This window comes from Nematostella vectensis, chromosome 8 (genome assembly GCF_932526225.1).
Source record: "Nematostella vectensis chromosome 8, jaNemVect1.1, whole genome shotgun sequence".
Lineage (NCBI taxonomy): Eukaryota > Metazoa > Cnidaria > Anthozoa > Actiniaria > Edwardsiidae > Nematostella > Nematostella vectensis.
Window position 1 is genome coordinate 4,152,005 of NC_064041.1, and position 22,597 is coordinate 4,174,601.

At 41.0% G+C, this 22,597-nt stretch overlaps 1 long non-coding RNA gene across 2 annotated transcripts; it reads right to left on the minus strand.

The window, feature by feature from the left end:
- Positions 1-623: 623 nt before the first annotated feature.
- On the minus strand, positions 624-22,222 carry LOC116619402. Of its 2 annotated transcripts, none has more exons than XR_007312641.1 (3): positions 22,057-22,221; positions 15,182-15,279; positions 624-787 (listed from the first exon to the last, which is right to left on the minus strand). It is a non-coding gene; the product is annotated as an uncharacterized LOC116619402 (long non-coding RNA). The 2 variants fall into 2 exon arrangements; XR_007312642.1 differs by lacking the exon at positions 624-787 and adding an exon at positions 2,822-3,759 and having other exon boundaries at positions 22,057-22,222.
- Between the last annotated feature and the right edge of the window lie 375 nt (positions 22,223-22,597).

The window sequence follows — 22,597 nt, forward strand, 5'->3', positions numbered from 1 at the left end:
ACGTGACCTAGAACAGCAAAACGTGTCGGAGAAGCTGCTGTTCAAATCTAACATATTTTTTGCAGAAATATTTTAACATTACTATTTTTTAAAACTTCACGCATCTGATTTGTAAAATTTTGATACCGCGAGAAATGGCTAATTTTTATGTTCTTGGAAAACTACATATTTCTTAATAACTTTTTCATTTCTTTAATTTATTCTCTAAAAACAATTAATTCTCTAAAATTGCATTTTCTTCTACAAAATGCCGAAATTTTATATTTATCTCTTGAGAAAAAGGAAAAAAAAAATTAGAATTGGAGTATCAAAGAAAATAAAATAAAAAGACTCGACCAGGGTTTGCTTACCGTAATAATTCCAATAAGCACCCTCCGTCATTAAGCGCACCCCCTCGAACAAGAAATTTGGAGCCCCCTTTCCCTATCCGAAAAACATATAAACAAAAATACCATTTGAATAGTACAATACTACTAGGACATAAAAAAAATACAAAACTACTGCGTTATATCTTTTTTTTTCGTTTCTACTGACTAAGTAAATTCTGAATAATAACGTTAAAACAAGAAAGAAAAAAAGAATATGGTACAAAACAACCCCTTTTACCGAAAAAATTCCAAACATAGATTTAAGTGTTTTGTTTGTTTCTAAGCATCACTCTTCGCTCATTAGAGCATGGCGGCACCCTTACAAGATACGTGTCACATGAGGCCGATGAGAGCAGAGTAGTGATACAAGGCGGGACGATTGGATTCCCTGACTTTGTGGACAACCAAAAATGGTTGACCTGGAAAGACAGTGATGTTTTTTTAGGGTTGATTTCCTTTTTGTCTGTCACCCCTGACTTGCCACTGCAATCGACAAACCGGAGTTTATTCCATTTATCGGACCAAAGTATCGGCCAAATAACGACTTTTAACCCTGTTATTTTCAAGTGTTTTTCACCCCCGAATTGACGGAATAGATCGTCAATCAAACGAACTCGTATGCGGCCCAAGTAAATACCGAAAAGGGAAATGATGAGAGACAGGATCCAGACTGGTTTGAAAACAATGGAATGATGAAGGAATAAACGCTCGACGAATTCAAGGCTTTCCTGGGGATTTTGGTTATGATGGGCATCGTGCGTTCACCAACAATGCTTCATTATTGGAGCAAGGACGATCCATTTCTCTTTCAACACGAGATTGCAAACCCTTACCAAGAAATTACTTCTTTGAAATCCTATGTTATCTCCATCTAAACAATAAAACCGATATGCCCCCCCGCCCCCCGCAAGTTCACCCCGATTTTAACAAACTGAGTCTTGTGCAATACATGCCTATGAAGCCAGTAAAACGGGGAAGTTTTTTGTTTGTGCGAAGCGTCAACTGCTTTTCTTGTTAACTTTGACATTTTTGTCGGAAATCTAAGTATAGTAAATAAGCCTGAATATAAGTTAGGTCTGTGTTTTTTTTTAATAAAAGCGGATGACCTGTTATTACCTAGTGTATATTAGTCAAATGAACTTGGAGAGAAGGGGCGTGCGGGGCCAAAAGAACCAGCCACAGTCTTTCCAGTTATACCCAAAGGGGCAGATCAAGACTGTAGCTAATGCTACGGTCAGATTTGCGTTGCTTTATTTACCTCACATAGCTTATTTTTTTCCTTATTCTATATGCCTAATTTCAAAGCTTAACATACTAATTGTGTATGCCATGTTGCCCTACATCTATTTTTTTCATTTTCACAGTAATCGTTTTTTTTTTCATTGCGTTACGTATTACGGGAATTTATGGAATGACTCGATAAGAACTGTTCCTGTACTTTCTCCGAGCAGCATCTTTAGAACAGTTGCTGCATTTGTAAACTCTATGAAGGAAGGAAACGTTCTCTATAACAGTCTTTCACTACCAGTAAACCAACCAAATTTGGATGTCTGAGAAGCCATTGCCTGTAGAAGTGATAGCTTTGGTCTGATGATATTAGAGGACAGTGGAGTCTTCTGTGACGGAGGAAAGTAACGCAATAGAGGATAACGTTATCTTGGATAACCTTAAATTATTATAGTTTAGTAAGTCGCCGACCTTCCTGAAGTTAATGGACAGCTTGTTTTGTTTACTCTAAAAGGGTTTTCTTTTGGTTAAATAATTTGACAAACTTTAACCATTCGGCTAAAGTTCCTCTGAAACGGAATAGTAGAGAATGGGAAAATTACCCTTGACACAGTGGAAAGTGGGAGTGGCGCGTCCCTTTTCATGTGGTACTTGAGAACCGAAATTGGCCAATTCTCGTTTCGTACTTCTTAAAGAAAGGAAGGAAAAAAGGGCTTCAGACCTAGCCGTGGGTATAATTAGGTTTTAGTACGGTTCAAGACTTTGACTGCAAAAATGTTCGGAATGCTGTCAATCATATTAAACACGACACGTGTGTCACTTGTCATGCGCACTAGCATTGTAGTAAGCTATGCGCGACAATCGGTAACCGTTAACATTGTAAAAAATTACGCAAGTCACGGTACCCCAAGGGTAAAGCAACCGACACACCCATTGGGGTAGGTCTTCCCTTGGACGCCCACTGGCTAAGCCCTTATCAAAACAAGTCTAAAAGCTTTCTATGACTGTCGGTGTTGGACTATCTGAGGGGTGCCGTCATAGGAACATATAAATAGGGGGGGTGAGCAGAGCATGAAATGATCGAAATTAAAAGCCTGGTACCGTCCCCACTACACTCTCCAGTAGTCTCTTTACAGAGGTTGGAGATCCCGGACTTCTTCAAAAACAAGGTTATTGGAATACCGAGCATTTCACACACCGTTAGGAACTTCTTTTTGTATATTTTCTTTGTTTTGGGCAATTTTCCATTTCGTTTTGGGCAACTTTGATTAAGGCAGAGCTTAGCAATTGGGTATGTTCAACCTTTTTTTAGTTATAGATTTTATTCTTTAACAACGCCAAACTGACGACAAGATTTCGTAGACGCCAGTGACAAAATTGACTATGATACTAATTTAAACCTTAGGGACAGTGGCACTGACAACACCATACTCGTTGAACTTCATAGCGATTGCTTAAGAACAAAAAAGGAAAAAAATGGATTAGCTCGTGGTAAAAATTACATGGCGTTACACACCAATGTTAACCATCGTTTTCAAAACTTACAGAGAGCCCACGACGCTAGTATCGCGGGTCTAGCCACAGAAAATGTAGCGCTAAAAAGCCTTTATTTCCTATACTTTCGGGAGGCGAGGAAGAAAAAACATGCTGAATTTTTTACAATTTTCCATCAGCTTGCAACCTTTTGTAATTCGAATGACGCCAGACAAGCCCTCGCTTTACCACTTAACTCTTAGGGGAAAGGCTCTTTCTTGGTACAACACGTTAGAGGAGAAAGGTTATTGAACGTCCTTATTGAACGGAGAGAGGATCTCCCTTATATGTTTTCAATCAAAGGTGCTACAGATAAGTCACTGTTTCAGAAGGAAATATGGTACCTATTCGTCTGCCTAATCCTACATCAGAAGGGATTGAAATGTATGAGAACACTAGAGTTGCCTTTTTTCAAAACTAGACAACCAAACTAAAACAATCGAGTTCCCAGAGGATATGACCTTTCAGTCAGGTCGTGCAACTTCAGGTTCAACCTTTGACCCGTCACACCTTCCAGACAGAGACTGTTTAGCATCATCAGTTGAACAATTAGGAAGATACTCAATAATTGAACGCATTATAGACACAGGGGATGCCTCGCCTGTGAGGCAGAGGTCTTATAAGACCACACCTGAGCAAAGAAAGGAAATCGATAAGCAGGTTACAAAAAGGTTACGGAACAATATCATACAACCATCAACTAGTGCTTGGGCATCACCTGTGGTTTTAGTTGCTAAACCTGATGGTTCCGCAAACTCAATGCAGTCACCAGGCGAGACTTCCCACTACCCCTAATCTCTGAGATGTTCGACAGTTTATTGGCGGCACAGATATTTACGAGGGATTCCTGTGGAATCCCGAAGTCATAAATTGGGCACTTTTCTTTTTCTTCGTCGCAAAAACGACAATTTCGTACCCAGATGGTTTCTGATAGATTTTGACCGAGGTGCACTGTGACAACAATGTGGTTCAGGAATTAACAGCGGGGGAGTATTTGGTGGAGTTGAAAGAGGAATCGCTCGTGGAACGGCTCATCAAAGAAGGCTTCAATATCGAATCACAACATCTCTTGTCACCCGCCTCGAGGCTACTACACCAGCGTCTCAATAATGGGCCTCAGAGCCTATGTAGACGAGAAAGTGATCTTGAAAAATCACGGAGAGATAAGACGCGAGATAATAAGACTTAAATACAAGATCGGGCACGAACTAGAGTGCCTGGAGAACGAGAATAGGCTGGTGAAGATGGTGTCGAACAACGCATTGATCCCCTATTCCCTCAAGATCAAGGACGAATGGTGCCGAATCATCCACTCCAACCAACAGTTATACGGGATGGAGTGCTTTGATTTCGGACATACCAGAAGATAATGCCCGAACATAGATTGCCGAAAATGCAGAGAACGGGGTTCATTCCTCTTCCGTTTATTTGCAATTAGGCGGGTTACAGCCCGCCTAATTTTTTGTTACGTTTTTGTTGTTTGGGTATGTAACTCTTTGCATCTTAAGGGTCCGTTTAAAAAACCATTGTAATTGGTCCTATTAAAAATCTTCCAGAAGCTGCTACAAATGCAAGTGTTGTCTGATTATCCCTTGAAATAGCGGCCATGCATTTAAAATCATTGAAATCACAAGCTAGCCTCTAAATGTCAAAGAAATAACTCTAGCTTCGTAGGTCATCAACAAAGTCAAATAGTAGTTGCATACCAGCTGCATTTATTCATCAGAGATTTTGCGCTCAAAAGCGAAATTGTTTTGATTTGAATTTCCAACGTACGAGAATGACTATCAGTTTTTGCATCTCGGCGTTCCAGTCAATGAAAATGACATCCAGGATGGATGCTCAACCTCGAGAAGCTACAGAGTCAATAAATTAAATGTTTTTTTTTTCACTTGTCGATAGGATAATTTTACTGCAATTCACATAATGATTTGTTTTTTTTCTTGTATAAGGTATAAGAAGACCGGTAAAGACACCTGGAAGTTTGAAATGAGTTAAAGGTTAAATGTGTTTGAGTATGACCTTTGGCTGTTTAAATTGACTACTGAATTGTAGGTCTAGCCTGAAGTCTAGGTACATACTGATTTAACCTCCTTGATTAAACTTGAAAAGGTTGCAAACCTCTATCGTCAAGTGTTACAATCTGATAATGGCGGTGAGTTTTAAAAGTCGGTACAGAAATAATGCAAGGCAGTGGATGTAGAAATTGTCAGAGGTTCTATACCATTCCTAGAGTGAAGGCAAAGAAAATGATGTCCCTTTTTATGCATATGCACAAGGCGACCCTTCATTCCTTTAAAAAAAAACACAGGAAGAGGATATTAAAGCACATAAAGATGATTTCATCGCAAAAGAAGCTTAAAAAGGCTAGTAGTGTTTAAGATATATCTCCAGGCGAAATTTGCACAATTTTCAAGATTTTTTTTACCATTGTACGCATTGCATTTTGCTTTTAAGTTCTAAAATGCAATTGTTGTTAAATTATATTTTTTTCTTACATTTATATTCTTATATTTGATAATATTTTATGGTATTGTAAGCAGTATAAATCTATTACAATCCCAACTGACATGACCATGTTATAACTGGCAATCAAAATAAGCGTGTAAAATGCTGGGGCTTCAAGTAAAGTCAGGCCTTGTGTAGGAGCGCTATTTTGCTTGCAAATGCAACGATTGTCCAAGTCGTTCTGTTGACCTGGGTCCGAGAAAGGCACCTAACACGGCCCTGTTTGTTGTGTGATGGCTGTCGGGGATTAAGAGTTTATTAGTTTTACGTGACGCAAGATAGCGTGAAGGAAATTACGTTAGGTGTTATTGTCCTATCTTATCAGGAAATTAAGTAGTGATTTAATCTTGTGAACGTGAATAGCACGATGAATCGTAGTAAGAAAGGAATGTAAACTATTTAGTAAATATCCGGTTGTGGGTAGATGAAAGGAAGCGCTGTATTGTCCATTGTTTGGAAGGGTGTAAACTGGGGTATAAATAGGGAGCACATTGATCGCTTTGATTAAATTGATTGTAAAACGTTGACCGTTGAGAGTTTTATTGATTGTACGTAGCATGAAGTGCTAGTAAACGCAAACAGGTACCGAAGGAAATTGATTGCACAGGGAAACGAATTTCCACGACATTTGGTCCGATCGAGCCGGATAGGAGAATGGCGACTGTAGAATCAAAGAGGAAAACCATAGCGGGACACAGAGCCTTCGTGACGAGGTTTATGGCTGAGGGGTGCGAGGAAAAGAGTGCGGTCGAAGTACTGGGAGACCGGTTACAGATCCTCAAGACCCTCGACGATGAAGTGCTCGAGTTGATGTCCAGAGATGATGTATTCACCGAAGAAGATGTAAAAGAACAGACGGTGAACGCAGGAAAGATAAAAACGACCATAAGAGAAAAGATATTGGCGCTCGAGGCAGCCGAACGGACGAGCCGCCAAAACAGCGTAGCAAGTGAGATTGAGAGTGAAGCCGCCGCGAGCAGTGCGCAAGGCCAAGAGACAAGAGCCCGATTGCCTAAGCTGAGGCTAAAGAACTTTGCTGGGAGAAACTTTGGTGGAGGAAACTTTGCTTTGTCGGTGAGTGGCAGGAGTTTTGGGATGGATTCGAGAGTAGTATCCATTCCAATCCTTGCCTGGCCACCGTCGATAAGTTCAATTATCTGAGAAATCTGCTCGTGGGACTGGCGCGGGGAGCGGTGGCAGGATTCGCCCTGACGGCGGCAAATTACCAGTCGGCTATCGATCTCCTGAAGAGGCGTTATGGCCAAACAGAAAAGATAAAGAGGGAACACTTAAATGAGATGATGAAGGTGCAGGCCTTTCAATAGAAGGCGGCTACCGGCGGTGAACCGCCGCCTACTTCGGCGTTGACCGCCGCCTACTTCAAAACACAGTAAAAAAAGGTTGGGCAATCTGCCCTAAAACTTGCTCTAGAAACGTTGTCAAATGAAAATGAAATACTCACTAGTATGTTGTTGTATCATTTTCTTATTTAGCAGGGTCTTTTTAGCAATACTTTTCTTCGTTCAATTGCATTCTCGTCCAAATAACTCAAGTCGCGTGTTGTTTTGTTTACGACCGCCATCTTGGATTCGCATCGATATGGATTATGGGTAGTGTGAGCCTAATTGTGTACAGCGGTATTTCTCTTCAAACATGGCGACGTCCAACAAGAGATCAAAGAGAGATGCGACCGCGAGTTCGGGCATGAATATTCATGCTTTCAGAAGCTATTTTGTAAATGAAAATAGATCGGGTAATATATCATTTCTTTATTGAGGTTTTGAAATTATTACAAATGCGTTGTGTTGTTTGAACCAGTTAGTTTGAACTTTTGAACTACTAAATTGTGAACATCTATCATCGATCACTTATCCTGTGAACGAGCTTTCTCCTGTGAGGTCTGTTTCATTTTGTAGCAAGTCGGCGTGTCTGAGAGACGACTGCTTACGAAAAGATCAAAGACTCACAGGAGAAAGCCCGGCTCGCAGGGTATCGATCACGAACAAAAACTACAAGTTTTTTTGTGTCTTGTGCCTATTATTTTCGGTTTCTTGTGTGCTCGCAAGAGAGACCTCTGCCGAGGTTGACTGTCTTGGACAGTCTGGTGACGGCCTGATGGGTTTCTAGATTCGTCAGATTCACGTTTTTTTTTTTCATCATCTACAATACAAACTCTCCTGGGAAACGAAAGCAGTATCTTAGTAGAATTCGCCTTGTTCGAGGTTTTCTTGAAACATTCCATAAGAACTGTCTAGATATTCATTTGAGTGAAAGCTATTTAGTGCCCGTTTGATCGGAAACTCGGCGGGGAGGGGGGCTCGCATATATGATATCCATATTGCCCATGTTGATATCCAGTTAGTCGATGTCCTAAATCATGGGCGTCAAAATGAAACTACGCGCGCTATTAGGTTAGAACAAAAAGTCACCACTGTCCGCGGGACAGTCCCGCGTTCATCGCGCGCGTTGCACAAGCATATCAGCCGACTGTTCTTGTGACGGCCAAGCAAAAAAGAAAATATGGTGTACGTTGATAAGGGTATGTTCTTTTTTCTCGAATCTGTTATATATTTTTTCGATTTTGTTTCCCCTTGGTTTAACAATTCTGGTAGGAGTACAGTCCCTCGTTTCCCCCGGGTTTTGGCACTTACGCACATAGGTGCGGAAATCAATTTTCACGCTATTTCTCGCATCTGCCAGAAAAATGATTATTTGTCAACAGAGCTATTTTGGGGGGTCAAAAAACACAACAGACAGAAGAGTAATTACCATGAGACACAAAAAATAAAAGTAGAAGCAGAAAAAAATTGTTTTGCAAGAAGGGAAAGTTATAATTGGCAGATTTAACAAATTTCCAGGGGTTGAGCGTGGTATGTACTCTTATTTCCCACGCTACACGTCATCTTCGAGGTCAAAATGTTGTGGACTCACGAGACGAAGTCGAGTGAGTCCACAACAAATTTTGGCCTCGAAGATGACGTGTAGAGTGGGAAATAAGAGTACATACCACGCTCAACCCCTGGAAATTTGTTTTTTACCACAACAACAACTTCACTCATTTCACAATTTCACTCATTTTCGAGGAAGCACGTGCGACTTTCCGTTGCAAGTACCGCACGCGTGCGCGCGCGTGGTATGGACTCTTATTTACCACGGCGAATTGACCAATCAGAGCGCGAGATTACTAACAGTTGTGGTAAAAAAGGCGATTTTTGTTTGGGAACCAAATTATAAGAACGGTCCCATATCAATCAGATTTTTTACTGAATTACATAAAGACAGTATGTGGCAGAAAAACAGTATGTCAGAAAACGTTTTTCAAACATAGCTTTTTATTTCAAATAACATAACTTACGTGGTATTTTCCAGCCAAACCAAACGAAGAGACTACATTACCATCGCCGAACTCTGCTTCAAGCATTACTCAAGAGGTTCAAGATGGCACGGCATCAGGTGCCAATCTCATAGTGCATGGTGGCGAGACAAATGAGGCAAATGAAACACCTAGCAACCCGACCCCGCAAAACAGAGCAAAGGGCGAAGTTAAAAAGGCATGGACGGCAGAGGATGAGTCGAATTTCTTAATCTCTTCATTTGTTGATTACCCTCAGGTTATTCATAGCTTCCACACGTGTAGAAGCCGGAGGTGCATCTCTCTGCGCCCCACTGAAACGCGCCGCCTGGCTACGGGGGCTGCTGATCGCTTTCAGCATCGGTGGATAATGGATGAGAAGTTGTCATTGTCCACCGCCACTGATGTCAACTGGCTTATATATGTTGAAGGCCAGGGAATGTTCTGCTTGCTTTGTCGAAAGCATGGGACATCAAACCCCCAAAACAAAAGCAAAAAATACAGCCTCGATCCTGCTGTGCGATTTAAGCGAGCGGCTCTAGAGAATCATGCACAATCACAACAGCACAAAGCAGCAGTCGAGGCGGAGCTACTCAGCAGAGTATCAAGCTTTGAAGTAGCAATCAAAGAAATCCAAAGCAGTAAGGACGAGGTGTACTATAAGACATTTCTGGCCATGTACTGGCTAGCAAAAGAAGAGATGCCTAATAAGAAGTTCACTAGTCTGCTGTCAGTGCTTGAGCAACTAGGTCTCGACAACATCAAGTACTTTCAACACCGCTCTGCAGGATCAGTCCGAGAAATGTTCCTCCTTATTGGCAGCGTATTGAAAGAGCAGCTCACGACTAACTTGTCTCTCGCAAACTGCTTTGGAATTCTCTCTGACGAGGTATGCGATGTTTCCAACATAGAGCAGCTGGTAACATTTGTAAAATATGTTGACCCCAATAGTGGCAAAGCTCACACGACATTTCTGGCCGCCAGCGACCTGTTAGAGAGTTCTACAACAGGATCACCAGACGCCAAGTCCATCACAGAGGCCATTATTTCCCAAGTCACAGATGCTGGTCTGAAAATGGAAAATGTGTCAAGTTTCTCAAGCGATGGGGCATCCGTGATGACAGGCCGAAGATCCGGAGTAGCAACAAGGTTGAAAGCGGATAACAAGGCCATGCTTAACATCCATTGCATCTGTCACCGTTTGGCCCTTGCGTGCGGAGACGCCAACGACACAGTAGATTACATCAAACAAGTGGAGCGTATCCTTATTCAACTGTGGTCTTTCTTCGATAACTCAGCGAAGAAAACGGCGGCGTACGCGAAATCCGTACTTGAAGTCAAGAAGATAAATGTCAGCGCGAAAGGCAAGAAACAAATTGGAAAGCGGTTCAAAAAAGCCTGCAGGACAAGATGGCTTTCAACGGAGAAGGCTATCGAAGGGGTCTTTGAAGATTACGAAGCATTACTTCAGACCCTTAGATTCTTCAAAGAGAGCAACGATGCAACAGCAACTGGCCTTTTGAAGCAAACTTCGAAGTTGAAATTTATAGGAACTGTGTATTTATTGCATGAGGTCCTTCCTATCCTCGGGCATCTGAGTAAGGCCTTCCAAGAGGGTGAAGTGTGTTTTGCTTCAATCGCACCAGCCATCGACTACACCATGGATCAGCTAGATGATGTCGCTAAGAACCAAACACACTTAGCCAGAATGACGGAAGATCTGATCGAGGGAGGGAGACTTTCAAGGTGCGACCTGCCAGATTTCACACCGGAGAAGAAGAGCATGCTGCAAAGCCTAACAAGGCAATATGTCCAGGCACTGAAAGACAACATCGTGAACAGGTTTTCTGGCAACCTAGAAGTCCTGACAGCCTTCAAAATCTTTGACCCATGCGCCGTCCCAGAGAAGACAGATCCTGGCTTTAAGGAGTACGGGAAGAAAGAAGCAATAGTATTGGCCGACTTCTTTTACAATGGAAGCAACGACCAGGCTGAAAAGAAGGACGAGTTACTGGCGGAGTGGACCAAGATCAAATACAACATCTTGAGTTTAAAGAGCGAAGTCCCCCCAGACGTCAGACGTCCTTCAAAGAAGCTGACCAACCGGAAGACCCCGACAGAATGGCTGCTTGAGCACATGATGGCCATGAAAGCCACCTACCAACACATGTGTCCATGCCTCCTACAAATAGTAGAGATATGCCTTTCTCTGCCCGTTAGCAATGCTTGGCCAGAGCGAGGTGCCTCTGCTATCAAGCGTCTCAAGACTCGCCTCCGATCGTCAATGAAAAACGACATGCTCCAGGCCCTCATGCACGTAACCATCAATGGCCCTAGTACAAGTGAGTGCAAGCCTATCATAGAAGAGGTGACAAGGCAGTGGTTGGCCAAGCCCAGGCGCAAATTGGCAAATCCTCCATCAAAGGATCATCAACTGCACAAACCCACAACAACAGATGCAGGCACTCAAGTCGACCCAATCCCCATGGACATCACAGACATCGAGCATGTGTGGGAGACTGCCAGGGCGCTAGAGGCGGATGTGGTTGCACTGGAGGAAGAAATGGAGGCAACCGCAGCGCTTTTGAAGCTCCCTCCTGATGATCTGTTTGGCGATTACTCAGACAGTGACTTTGAATACAGCGACTCTGAATGTGTCTGATGCTTTTGACAACAGCTCAGTGATCATTATTAATTTACAGTCAGGTGTTGTGCCATGAGTTGTTGTTCAAAACACAGCTGGATCTTGACGTTGTTATTTCAGATAGTACAATAGTGACAAAATTTCACTCAGTGAGCTTTTGTGCCGAGGTTGTAAAAAGCACAGCTGTATCTTGCGTATTCCGGTAAAATTTGGATACATTATTATTTCATTAGTCAGGTGTTGTGCCGTGAGTTGTTGTATAAAACACAGCTGGATCTTGGCGTTGTTATTTCAGATACAATTTCATTTCAGATAGTACAATAGTGACAAATTTTTGACATCAATCTTGATATTAGCAATAATGATACCTTGTGTCCCGGGGTTGTAAAAGACATCAGTTGAGTCAGAAAATACTAAAGCTATGGAACACGTCTCAGTTGTACTTTTTGCCCTCAAAAATGCTGAAAAAAGGGCTGTGTGGATCACATATAACAGCCAAATTTTCAGCCCTCAGAATGCTGGAAAACGCATCCCTTATATACTAAATTGCAAAATTTCCCGGAGGGGCATGCCCCAGGACCCCCCTAGGTTACTCGGGCCTTACGGCCCTCGCTACTCACTAACAGCCGCCTACACTAAACACACAGCCTCCTACTCAAATAATTATTGAAAGGCCTGAAGGTGCGAGGAGTCACGAGCGAGAAAGACGCGGCTGGTCTTTGCCGATTTTACGACGCGGTGGAGACCAAGCACCGAGGGCTGCAGGCGCTGGGAGTGGAGGCGGCCCAGTATGAAAGCATACTAGTGCCGGCCTTGTTAGAAAAAAACCCAGAGGCGGTGCGGCTCTCGATAACGAGAGGAAAGAGCCACAAGAACTGGGTGATTGAAGATATGCTAGCGGAGCTACTCGAGGAGGTTGAGCTATGAGAGCGATGCCAGCCAGACGAGAGACCCGCACCCCAAGAGCAGAACCGAGGGAAGCAAGGCCCAAACTCAGCGAGCGCCTTGACGACGGCACGGACCAGAAAAAGATGCGCCTTCTGCCTCGGGGAACACCAAGAGGACGAATGCTCCAAAGTAAAGCTGCCAAAGGATAGAATAAATATATTGCGTAAGTTTGGAAGATGTTTTATTTGCCTAAAAAAGGGACATAGGTCCAACGAATGTTTTAACAAGGATGGGTGTAGCGATTGTCGTGGGAGGCACCACGTTTCGATTTGTTACGAGAGAGAGTTAACGAGAACGTGACGAATGGGGCTAGAGTGACGGAAACTAGCGTCCATGTATGTACTGGGGGGCTGGTCGCGTTACAGACCGCCCAGGGAATTATACGGGGGGAGAGAAGCGTGAAAGCGAGTACTTTTTGATGCAGGTAGCCATAAATCCTTTATTACTAGCAAAACGGTGAAAGCAGCAGGGTTAAAAGGGGTTAGGAAGGAAGGGCTAGAAATAAGTGCTTTTGGGCAAAAGGGAAAAGATAGTGGATTACGTGACGTGTTTTCCTTTGAAATCCATCCCATAAGAGGGGGCGAAAGTGTCAAGATAGAAGCGTATAAAGTTCCCAGTATCACGCAAATTAGAAACGTGCATGTCGAAAAAAGAAAGCTTGAATATGCACATCTCCAAAATTTGTGGTTTTCGGATGTGAATAGAAAGGACGAAGTCCTTGTAATCGAAATTCTCATGGGGAGCGATAGTTTGTGGCAATTTCAGAACGGCAGAACCATTCAAGGGGCAAGGGATGAGCCGGTTGCTATTCAGACAACACTGGGCTGGGTTTTGTCGGGTCCCCTGCGAGGAGATGAAGGAGGTGTCAGCAAGCAAGTAACCTAACTGTTCGGTGAAGGAATTTATGAAACAGGACAGTGGAGGAATAGGAGTTGACCCTAACGAGAGTTGGGAATCGAGCACCTATTCCCGTTATGTACGCATTAACTAACGAACATGATGTTTTCAGGGGGGATGATTATGGGCTGTCTCTATTGTCAACGTTAACGTTATCTTTGTCAAAGTTATTTTTGTCACATCTGGAACGCCCATCAAAACGCCCATCCTTTTGAAGCCCCTAACCGTACTCGGTAGAATACAACTTTTGCCTTGATTAATTGACATTCTCTTTATATAAGATATTAGTGGTATGCATGATGGCACTGCAGAACCCAACCGTACAATCAGCAGAGGTGAATACTTCCGTCATGTCCAACATCGTATCACTCCAGAGTGTTATAATGAGTGTGTGTTTTTTTTGCATGGAGATGGATGGATGATGATATTAGAACCAATAACTAACAGTTTAATATGTTGTTTTTCTTGTTCACAGACACCACGACTAGACTGAACAAAGCTATTGCATCAACTAAAAGAGCTCAGGGAGCTTAAAAGTGCGGGGGTACTTACCAAAGAAAATTTTGCCAAGCAAAAGGCTGCAGTTCTGGACGTAATTTGTAAATCCCCAAGATAAAGTCGATTTTATAGTATTTCAAAATGCATATTGTAATTACAGTCGAAGCTCTCTGAGCGACTGCTCTCGTAAGCGACCAGCTCCGATAACGACCCGATCACCAATTGAATTGTCAGACAAACTCTGTAATCTTTAGCTCTCATAAGCGAGCAACTTATCGGTGCAACCAGCTCTGCTAACTACCACAATTTCAAACAACCGAGATTTTATTTTACACAATGATTTTTGGCTTTACAACATCAGTCAACACCTGCTAAACATAATATGCAATGCATGCTGAAATCACATATAAAGCGGAAATATTGTATACTTTACAAAAGCATGGGATTGACATTTCTTTGTCTCCAGAAAATATATAAATGCAAGAAATCTCTAGTCCATAGCCAGCTCCACGATTAATCCTTTTTCCAGTGACAATAGCCATCCCCTTGTTTGTTGCAAGCTTTAGAAATCGGCAGGGTTGTTTTCTAGGGTAACCTAGGGTGCGTATGTATTTGTAGGATATGTTCAGAAGACTTTCCTTTCGAAAACAGGGTATTGGAGTAACAAGGTTATTTAGTTGATAGGGGTTATGACAGTAGATTTGTGGGGAGGGAGGTTGACCGGGTTAGACGAATTCCAACATTGAAAGACAGGCGTAAAGGTAAGAATGATCGTGTACCTTTTGTAGTCACTTTTCATCCGGCTTTACCTAATTTACCTGGTATATATAGGTGTATATATAGGCGTATTTTCACTGTACAGTATTTAGTATTTTAGGCATGTAAGTATTTTGAATGAGGTTTTTTTATGCTCCTAGGTGATTATTATCATTATTATTACTACACAGCAAGCATTGTGCTGTATAAACACCTATTTCATAGTTTTTTTATATTTAAAAAAATAACGGATTTTTTAATCAAGTTATAAATTAATTCTTATTGTCTTTCAAGCAGAATCTATACACATAATCAATGAATAGAAAAAGCCTTTGAAGATAGGAGTCATTTGAAGAATAATAATCATTAAAAATTCTGAATTAAATCATATCAGGACATATTCCTAGGGAAAAAGTTCTAGCAATTAGTACTCACATCGCTTACCCTCACATCAGTTCGACTTTGACATTGGAGATGTATGAAGTGACATCCTTTTAGCCATGCTGTATTTGTTCCATTACCACAATCCAACAGCACACAACAGGATCCTACCATTACGAAGAGCAAAGATTTGCATAAAGTTTTAAAACAAGGACAGCAATATCTGGACGGTCAAGAGGTCGAGTAGGGAAATTAGTCATGTAAGGATGAGTTTAGAAAATGATGTCACATTGTTTTTACAGAAATCTTGTCAAATGTCAAAGTTGTAACCAAGCACATGGAACATTGCAGCTCATTCAAAATTAAAGCAGCTCTTTCAATTGAAATGGCATTAAAATTGGCCTCGAGAGCAATAAATGCGTCCATTGTTGTCGAAAAAGTAAAAGAAATCCATCAAAACATCAATTTTTGGCGTATTTTTAAACTTTCGATATTTCTCCTGGATTCGCACTTTTTCATTTTCAATGAGCATCAGTCCCCACGCGGTAACAAACATGCCAAGGATAACTGAAACAAGTGGTTTAAGTCATATCAGGAATGGAAGTGACTCACACATTCTCAAAACAACAGCATTCAAGCGACTTCTACAAGACCATAGCCCAACCAGAGCGATTTATTACAGATTCTTTACATAGAAAAAGGTTTTTCATTGACGAAAATGCCCAATCGGTGCATTAAATACGGTTGCTATGTACTGTCACAAAAAGAAGGGATATCCCTGCATCTGATACCATTTTATGGTGACGACTGACCCGAGGAAAATAGTCGAAGAAGGCACTGGATCGACTTCATGAATTCTAAAAGAAAGGCAAAGGAAAGTCGAGTATGGGAGCCAGGTACTTTTTGCCGAATTATTTTCAAAACGTGTATGCTGGTGAGGTGAGAAAAAGGCGGCTGAAAGTAGACGATTTCGGCGTTTCTGTTTGGCCAACTGTGCATATGTGAAGGGCAGGTGAGGAGACAGCTTCCCCAACAAAACGCACCAAAAGAATGAAGAGTTGAGATCTATATTTACAAATTTAGCGTGAATGACAGAAACAGTGATTTTGTAAGCGATTAGTTCGGCATACTCAAGTCTATATGCCTTTTAAACTTGCAAATGGTTCCAATTGTTTAGAGGGTGAAAGCAGCGAAGGAACGCGCAGAGAATTTGTTTGGGCCTGGCACGTGGGCCATCCCTTCATCTGCACCTCAGGTTAGCAAGTCTTTTACATAGATAATCCCCGTGTATCAGTATTTTTCGTGGGTGATTGTTTCATCTACACTATGTTAAGGCTCTGACCCTATATTTTGCTATTTTGTAGACTGATGTCAGCACTGGTTTGTTTATGCCTGACACTTGTGCCATTCTGTCAACTTTATTAAATCCCCTATTTTATTTCTTTATGTTTTTGCTACACTTTTTTTATAGACTGCTGTAGCCACTCCTGACAGTTTGACTGAGATTGAGCCCTTTAATAACACCACATCTGTACCGGAGGTTTGTTAGAGTTTTATAATGACCAAATCCCAATATCAATATTTCTGGTTCTATATGTTTTACTCTGATAGTTTTGTTACACTTATTTCGTAGACTGCTGTAGCCACTACTGAAAGTTCCACTGAGATTGAGCCCTTCAATAACACCACATCTGTACCTGAGGCTTGTTAGAGTTTTATAATGATCAAATCCCAATATTAATATATTTCTGGTTCTATTTGTGTTTTACTCTTTGGCTGAAGAGGCTGGATGTCTCCAAAAATGTTCTGAAATTGCAGAAGTTGTACATATTTAAAATGGAGCGAAAAGGTATGTGCTGTGTTCAATCAGGATTTTTAATTTCTAATTGTTATGTGCTGCAAAAACAAATGTCCTTAGTGTTCATAATTGTCTTGAATTCAAAATCTGTCTGTATGTCCCTTATTATGTATGTTTTTTCAAACCTAGATTTCTTGTTCTTCCTCCTTTTGTGCATTTTATTTGTCCCCCTTGAAAATGGGAAAGTTATCCAATCAAAATAAATTTACAAATAGAATTTGTTACAGTAAAACGGCTCGAGATTGAATTGCTAAAGAAAGAAGAAGACACAGAAAGTGATGGCCCTACCTGTGACGAGAAGATTTTTGGACCAATGGATAGTTCAAGCCAAGATAGTGACCACACTGATGAAAGTGATGATGATGGTGCTGCTGAAGATGACCAGTGGCAATGGCAACAGTGTTGATGGCAATGATTGACACCGATGATGATGATGATATGGACACTATTGAGGAACCAGAAATACCCAGTGGTTCAAATTTTTTTCCAGAGTGACGATGAAGATATTACATCTGATAATACTACATGTAGGTAATTGAAGGTTGTTCTTTTTATCTTGTGGTTTAAACTTCTGCTTGGCAAAATCCACTCCCACTCATCTGTTTCTGCTACATTCCAACTTTTAAACTCATTCAAAGATGCGTTTTGCAGTGGACTCATTCAATAAAAGTTGGGATATATTATCTTTTCAGGATTAGTTCGTCAATGGATGGTAATCTGCGCACCGAGCAGAAGTTCATTATGTTCATCTCACAATTACTGCTACTTTTCCGCCCCTGCCATGCCTGCGAAGGGAGCATTCCACCCTTTGGTTGAGACCCACAAGGTATCAATATTTGAAGAATAGTTCAAAAGCTCTAATAATCCCTTAGGGGGTGGGGGATTCATAGAGATCACTGTAAGTTTAAAGCTTGTTGTGTTCTCAGGGGGTGGGGGCTTACTACAGCTTTTATGGTAGATAGTGCTAAAATAACTGCCACAACAGTTTTTCTGTAGTTTTTTCTAGCTGTTAGTCATTATATATTTCTCTCATCACCTTGGAACTAGCATCACAGTAAAGACAGTTTGCTCAAATCAAGGACGTGGAAAAGAATTTATCTGGCAAAGCCAACCAAACTTCCCTGCTACAAGGATTGCAGCTGGGAACTTTCTACTTGGGATGGCCACATTTGCTGGAGGCTCCATTTCTTAGTTAGGCAGATTTGTAACCACATGGGGCTAAGGTGTATATCAACGTCATCCTTCGTCAAATATCAACATGCAAGTATGGACAGATATGATGATTTTGCAGCCAGAGTTTTTTTTTTTGGAAAACCCAAAAAATCTTGAACCTTGAAAAAATAATTTTTCCTTTCTATTTACTGTTTTTCTGTGATTAAATTGTAAATATTTTGTTCACTTTAGGATAAGCACTTCCCAGTAGTTCACCTGTTTTGGAAAAGATATCAAGCAAAAATGCTGGAGAAGCTTTAAGGTCTTGGGGGTACTATTGTGGTGGCTGGGGATGGGAGACATGACAGTATGGGTCATTCTGCAAAGTTTGGAGCATATACTGTATTGTGCTGCTCCTATCTTCCATCAACCATACACTTCTCTCTTGTGCAGGTATGGTTTTGTCAGTGAATATTCGTGGTGTTTTTAAAATGCACTCATACATTGATGTTTACTTACAATGATGATATGCAGTTGCATTTTGAACTCTGATTATTCTGGTAATTGCTATGTTTTCGTTTGTTTGTAATAATTTTGTGTTCTTTTACTCTTTTAAACTGACCAACAGAGAAACAAAGCAGGAAGCAGCCCTGCACTGGAGTTCATGGGATTTGCTGCATGGAATCCCTCCAGCAATCTGGTGTAGTTGTCACAATGCTTGTATCGGACAGGCATCTACAAATTGCCAGTCACCAACATTACGCAATACTTCGATCTATGGCACTTAAAGAAAGAAAGACCCCATTGCCCTATGATATTTAAATAATGCAATGTTTAAATTTCTTAAAAGGTGACAAATATAGCTGTAAGCTATAAGTAAGCATATAGCTGTTAGCATTTTAGGATTGCTTGAGTATTAAACTCTTTTAGTTCTAAATATTTTGTCCAACCAGCACACAGCTTAGTAGAGTTGGACATTTCACGTCCCCTCTGCCGAGTGCTTTACCCTTCTTACATTTTCTTACATCTTAGCTGTGATATTCATTTTGGAGTTTACCTGATTTATCTTTCACAAAATGTAGGCTAACAAAGGATTTGAAATTTTCATTGTATTTGTGTCTGTTTCACTTTATCAGAGATCAAGAAAGTCATAACAAAGATAGCCCTGGACAAGAACTGTGCCCATCAGAAAGAGTGGATCCGTCCTTGTGCAAATCAACTGCACTGGACTGCGACTACGACATCCAGTGGAGATGGCAGGGTCATTCTTGAGTCATTGTTAACCCTTTCGCACCCAGATACGGAATTTTCCGTATTTTGCTGTATGCCTCTTTGTCATTGGACAAAAAGACAAAAGGACTGCCTTATATGGACCCCTAACACGTGGAATCGATAGAGCATGAAATTCTGCACGTTTCTCTCTTACAGCTCAAGTCAGTACAACGAACCGTCCGTCATGAAATTTTTATCCAAAGTTAAAACTTTTTCGCGCGTTCGAAATCCACCCACGACCACGGACCTTGCCTTTAGATCATGGACTTGACTCATGATATTTTGGGTGATTTTGATAGCGATTTAAAAGAGTTTTAAGGCCTGGGAGAGACAGATTCACAATCGGTAAACAACGATGGCCGTGGGCTATTTCTAGCAGAAAAATGTCTGTATTTTGCGACCCAAAGACCAACTTTGGTACAGAACTGGTACTGCCATTGAGGAACAAGAAGCTACTCCATTCATCGGACCGAAGAATCATCCAAATAATGACTTTGAACTTTGTTTTTTTTATATTTTCATCATTCTGAATTGATTTAATTTCTTGTCAATCGAACAAACTTGTTTGAGGCACTTCTAAATGGCAAAAAGGAAACGAAGAGAAAGATTCTGAGTGGTTTGAGAGCAACAGCGAACGATGCACGAACTAGTGGTGAATAAATTCAGCCACCATCTCGGTATTTTTGTAAGTACTCATGGCACGGACTATTGCCAACAATTCGCAAATATTTAAGTGTTTCTCGTCCAGTTGGATATTGCAAAACCAATAGCAGCAAATAATACTTTCTTGCAAGCCTATTTTGGCCGCATCTGAACAACAATGCAGAAAATTCTTCACAATACCATCTTGAATTTGTTCAATAGTCACCACTCGTTCCGCTCGATGATGTTCTCAAATCCTCGTGTTGTTGTGCTATACTTGATTTATTCACAGATTATGGCCAATTGTCAATCAATTAGACAATCATGAGCAAAAATGGACAGTTGAGTTTTGTTCAATCCATGAAATAAAGCCGCTAAAATTTAGAAATGAAATGACCATGCAAGCCGTGCTTTTATTGCCGCCATGTTGATGCTGTATTGTGTAGAAACGGTGCTGACATGACTATCACAACCAGCTCACTTAAACCTGAAAAATAGCTATGTATAATGCTTGGATATGCTTCCCTAAAGAGTTAACTCTGAATCTTTGAAGTTAATTTGATGTAGTTTATCTGAAAACATGCATAAACTGGAACTAACAAATGACGAGCACGCGGTTAAATTGCGCTAAATTAAAAAAAGTTTGTCTTTGCCTGCTTATAAAAATTGTTGCAATACAATATTTGGAAAACCAGTACTTTATTCCGATCAATAATTATGTGGGCAATATTTGTTCTTACTATGTCGGCCCATGAAATTCTAAGGAAAAAGAGAAAATCTATAAAAACTGAAGACCTGGTGTCATTTTGTGTGCGTCAGTCAACAAAACTTGGGCGTGAAAGGGTTAACAAACACACTGGCCTGGATGACCCTGTCCTCAACAAGAGTGGGTATGGAGAGATTGAGCCACAAAAATGGCTTGATACAGGTATATTATTCATGATATAACAGCATCAACAGGAAGTTTGTCATATTTAGACACCTACAACAAAATTAATTGTTGGTAGAGTTGACAATACAAGGGGCGCATCACAATCACATGTATACTTTTGTAATAGCTTAGGAATTGTGAATGTATTAAAGCCTCAATTTAGTGTCGAAACCTTCAGTGTAAATTTACTTCCGCCATATATTTGACCGGAAGTAAAATTGCAATCGCTAAAATGTCAACTTTTAGGCCGAAACGGGCAAAGAGACCTTGATATTCATAATCTACGGCAGAAATTCTGTTAAATATCGACAAAATAGTTTGTTTGATACTAGGGGTTTACAGGACCTTTAACATTTGATTATTACTACTATAACTTATTAGTGGTCTATATAATTAGGACCAAAAATATCTTGATCATAGAAAAACCATAAAAACCAGGGGACACAAACTTAAATACAGACAGCTAGCTAGTTCAGTGAACACTTGCAAACACTTTTTTGTTCACACCATTCAAGTATGGAATAACTCCCTAGTTAGATATAGTAAAGGCCCACAAAACTAGAAGCCTTGAATACCGGCATGACCTTGTGATGCCATTGCAATTATAAGCATTTATAGCACATTTGTCAGCTATAAGCAATTACTTTATTTAAAGATAGAGATAAACTTTCGAAGGGTTAAGCCCCGAAAAAGAAACCATGAAAAGTTTTCTTATAGAGAGGCAATTCAAAACTCCATGTTGATTACGCGGCTCGCGCGGCAAGGACCAGCGGATCGAGAGAGTTGAGCAAGAGGTCTTTGGCAAGAGAAGTGGGCGAACAGCAAAATGCTTGGGACATTATTTAGGAGTCTAACCACTCGTATACTGCATACTGAAGCCTTTACAAAAGGCTAACACTAACGCCTTATAAGGCAGACCTACTAACAGAACTTCTCAGCTCTCACAGGGCATCTAAATAACGAGAGTAAACAGCATTCGCTAGTATGCGCTTCGAGACAGGAAGCAAAAGCAAAAAGAGCCGTGTATTCAGTCGCAAATCTCTTATCCCCCCTCCCCCACACACTCAATAAAAACAAATAATAATTTACCTTTCAGTTGGCAGTTAAAGAAATAAGCCGTATCCTTGAGAAGACCCTAAATCATTGTACGATATCGCTGAACTAGCCGTCTTTCCACCATGTTGAATGGCGCGGATGGCACGAAGATGGTCGAAGATACTGCACCGCGCCGTTTTACGTCGGTTCTGCGCATGACAGCAAACTTGTGCCCAGGGTCTTCTCGGTATGCCATCAAGATCAAGGACTGTACAGGATCCGAAATGATCCCAGGACCCGAAATGATCCCCAAAAGTACCCCAACTGATCCCGGGACCCGAAACGATACCGAGGAGTCCCTGAAATCAACCCCACGGAATTGCAGTAATGGACAAAGGGAAAGCAGAAGAAAGCACTTTCAATTCTTAAAGCATAATTAAGGGTTGACAGCGAATCTATTTCTAAATAACATGACTTAAAAAACTTAAATTCCAATACAATACTTCTATTTATTACATTCCCCCGGCGGTAAACCCATAAACAGAGTCCAAAACAAATAAACAACTTTTAATTGCTGCTGAAAGAGTACAACATA